The following is a 4,529-nucleotide window of genomic DNA, read 5'->3' as shown; positions in this document are numbered from 1 at the left end:
ACAGAGCCTGGCTTTAACAACCATAAACGCCACTTCAACATGTGTGTTGAAATGCTTGACAATTTGTATAAGAATAAAAGATGACACATTTTCCCAACTTGCATTCCGATCTGATTTACATTTTAAAACCATAGTGGACAACGATGTATATGCATCAGCAATGTTATGATTGTATTTGCATTATGAATCCGTGATCACTTATTTGTTTGAACTATGCAATTATTAAGAACTTAAACATTAATTAATTTATTTATTATTTTGAATATATATGTTAAATTGACCAATTTAACTTTATAATATTTTGGTTGGTTTAGTTGATAAACTATTTAAATTTATGGTTGAAAGATTATGGATTTAAAATATTTGAGAGGCTGTGAATTCAAAACATTATGATAAAAATAAATTCAAGACACTGAAATAAAAGCTAGAATTATTATATTATCTTCTTTTTTTTTTTAAATGTTATTATATTATCTTAGTTAATTGCAACACTTAATGAACGGTGCTATATATTATGATGAAGTGCTATAGAACCTGGACAAAATTGTTTAGGAGAGGGGTGGTTTTTTTTTTTTTTAATTCTGAAATTCATCTTTTTTACTGCATTTACGTGAAATGTGCGTAAACCCCGGCCCATATTTTTCATCTTATAATATTATTGCTATCAATAAAATGATTAAAAAATGGATATGAAAAAAGCAGTCTTTTCTAACTACTGTAAATTTCAAGGTCCTAAGCGATGGTTTTTAAAACTTTAGGTGAAATCTAGAAATAATAGATTGATATTTTCCTAAAATTTTATAACATTTGAAAGGAGATTCAAAGCTTTATATATATACGTATACATACAGTTCCGCTGTAGAGAGCGGCTGTCGTTATTGTTCAAAAAAAAAAAAAACAAAAAAAAAACAAAAAAGAGAGCGGCTGTCATTGAAAAACAAAAACAAAAAATTTAAAAAAATGGCGCCCAACACAAATTGCTATATGCCAGTTTTTAACAGCCTTTGCATAAAACGGTGCGTTTTCCTTTAAAAGAAATATACATAGATATATATTTAAAAATATGTTTACGTTTTTGTTTAAACGGTGCATTCTTTGTTTGCCTTATTTTCGCCCTAAAAACCCAAAATCCCTATAGAACGCCTTCTTCTTCATCGTTTATGAAGCACTATCAGCAAAATACCGATCCCTCTCTTCCACTCTCTAGAAAAACGTGAAAAATAACACGATTTTGTGAAACATTTTGCTCTTCTCTCTGAAATTGTCCGACTTTAACTGCAATTCAGTTCTGGAAGTTTCCACAGAATCTTTGACTGCAAGAGGAAGTGAAGGAGAGCAAAGAAGCATCCTACTCTGGAATAAGGAGCTGGACGATGAGCCCGAGTGTGCTGACCCACAGTAACACCTCTACACCTTCGAATCAGGACCATTTCTATCTCCATCATCAACTTTGAATTTTCTATGCCAATAATTTTACTTAAAATTGGTACCTTTCTATTTGGGGTTTCTTAAGCTCTTTGGTCAACTTTTAAGCTCTTTTGGGATTTAAGGCAGGATGTAAGCTCTTTGTTAACGAGAATTCGAAATAGGGTATTTATCCGAAGAAATAATTATTTTATTGACACTTCAAAGCAATCAAATCTGCCATCTTTTTCTAACAAAATTATATATATACGTATATAAATATAAATGTATATTAAAGATAGGAAAGTCAAAATAGAATTATTATCCGAAGAAATAATTATTTTTACTATTAAATTATCTGACCAGGACATTTCAAAACAATTAATGACCACTTAAGCAAAAAGTTAAAAATATTTGAAGATCAGTTTAGTATTTACTTCTGAGTTTGAAGCAAGATTTTATTTCAAGATAGTATTTAATTTATCTTTTAAAATTATTGTCTGATAATGATTTGAATTTGAATTTTTTATTTTAATATCAAAAAATAAAAATAATAGTGTTTTATTTATTGTTGAATCCAGGTTCAATTTTTATTCATAGACTAACTAACAACAAAATGAATTATAATATGATATAATATATATAAATATACATATTCATAAGTTAATACTTTGAAATTTACCAAATATATATATATATATATATATATATATATATATTAACATTTGGATAAGTTTATTAACAAAAAGAAAAATACAAAAACAAAACATTCAGCATCTCTAATGGTATTCATGTTGTCATTCTAATGCCAAATTTTGATATAAGTCCTTTCCAATGATACATTACAAAATTTGATAATTGCTAATTGTCATATTTTAATAGTGAATTCCACCATAATAAATTTTATGAGGCCCACCATTATTTAATATTATATTTAAATTATTACAAATTTTGCTTTTTAGTTAAAAGTGAATTTTGTTATTATTTTACCATATATATATATATATATATATATTTTTTTTTTAGTATATATCATTGAAAAACCAATGTGTTTTAATATTAATAGTGACATTTATTATTGAAAAATATATATCAATATTAAATTTTAAAAGTAACAATAATAAAATAAATTTTTATTGGAGATACTATGAATCTCTATAATTCGCCCATCATTTTTTAGTTCACAGGGAGATGACTCATGAGCGGTGCCTGCCACAAGCTAGGAGTATTTTTTGAGTTTCATTTTGCGCAGTCAGATCCCTTTTTTTTTTAATAATAACAGTCTGATTTACTTTTTATTTTTTTATTTTTTTTATTTATTTTGGGGTCTACCTTGTTGAAGAAGAAGTTTATAATTACCTTACACTGAGGAGTAAAATCATCAATATTGTAGAGGAGCTTCCGTTTCTTTTTCTTCTTTGGTTATTTCGCTGCTTTTCTTTAGACTAAAAAAATCAGGCCCGCTTTGCTGGAAGCCCAAAAAATAATGATAAATCTATACTACAAGTCTATACTATAAAGGAGGAGAGAAGTGGTTTTTGGTCCCTTTTTTACTGTTCATTTTGGTCTAAAACGGCACTCCTCCTATGTGTTTTGTCAACCTGTTTTTGTCTATTTTTACTGTTCATTTTTTCCTCATATTGTTATTTATTTTAGTTTTTTTTGTTTTTTGGGGGAATAACTTGTATGGATTTAGCTTGATTTCATTGTTTACTCTTACTATTAAATTTGTTTAATTCAGGTCAATAATGCCTATGTCATTTATTTTATTTACAATATTAAACATAATTACAAGTAAGATGATAGTATTGTCTATTTCAAATTTTGTCTAATTTTGTCAAAATAAAAAGGAAATGTGTAATTTTCACTTTTTGATATATGGAAAGGAATTTGAACTTTAATAACTTAGCAAGTTTTTTAGTTGCACTCAATTAAACACTAATTCATCAAAAGATGTTTAAATCATTATTTTAATATAATAGTGGTGCTAAAATAATAAAAAGCAAATAGTTGTGGTAAAATACAGTGGATATGCACATAATATGATAATAGTCATACATAAGAGTTAGACATTATTTCAACATTAATACAAAATCAGGTTCAAATATCCATTTTATGGTTTGGGTGAAAAGAGTAATATATAATAGGAGTGTTATTAGTAATGCAAAAAAATAGAAATAAATAAAAAGAGTAAAAAAGAGTTGGATAATAAAGCCATAGATTTATATTTCCATATTTTATTATTATATATCATTTTATTCTAAATAAATTTTAAGAATTTTTATAAAAAAAATCAATAATAAAATTATTGTTTTTTAAACATTTATTCTTAATTCAGTAAAATATTACCTCAAACAATACTTATAACCATACAAATTAGAAAATATCACTAAAGTATTACGTTTTGACTACATTTTGGATTTGATATTTACCATATTTGAGTATTGAAGTGTAACAATGCTGTCTATGAGGACAATCAAGTAGCTCTCCTCACACATTATTTTTTCAAGATCAAATTCCCCAACTCCAATAAGAAATTAAAAAAATCAAAATTTTTATTTAGTAAGTTACTTGAAAATAAAAAAAGTATAATATAACGAATAAAATATAAAAAGAAGAGAAATCAATGGCTTAGTTAAGTTAATAGAAATATAACAAATATTAATATTTTTATCTTTTTTACTATATGATGAAAACATAATCCATGATATATGCAAACATCTCTGTTACAGTATGATAATAGTAGCGAGAAAAAGTTTGCTCAGCATAAAGACAAACAAAGAATGCTTAATTGGCTATCATGAAATATTCTTTACGTCAATATTGGAATGATAGACAATTGTAACTTTTTGTATACTATTACAAAATACTTTATTTTTAATAGCCTACATTAATAGCACTAACATTAATATTTTGTAAAATGCAAGATGTAATAGAAAATAGTTTAAATATTACATATTTTTCTATTAAATCTTGCAATTATCTTATAAAAGTATTAATTGTGCTAAAATATCATCATTTATAATGCAAGTACTTTGTGTTTTTACTGTTCATTTAATTTTTTGCTTAGTAAAAGAATATTCTATTTTCTACAAAAATAAATCACTCTTCATGAAATGCTTTAT

This window comes from Ziziphus jujuba, chromosome 1, assembly GCF_031755915.1.
Source record: "Ziziphus jujuba cultivar Dongzao chromosome 1, ASM3175591v1".
Classification (NCBI taxonomy): Eukaryota; Viridiplantae; Streptophyta; class Magnoliopsida; order Rosales; family Rhamnaceae; genus Ziziphus; species Ziziphus jujuba.
The sequence above is the reverse complement of the archived record's forward strand: the minus strand, read 5'-3'. Positions refer to the sequence as shown.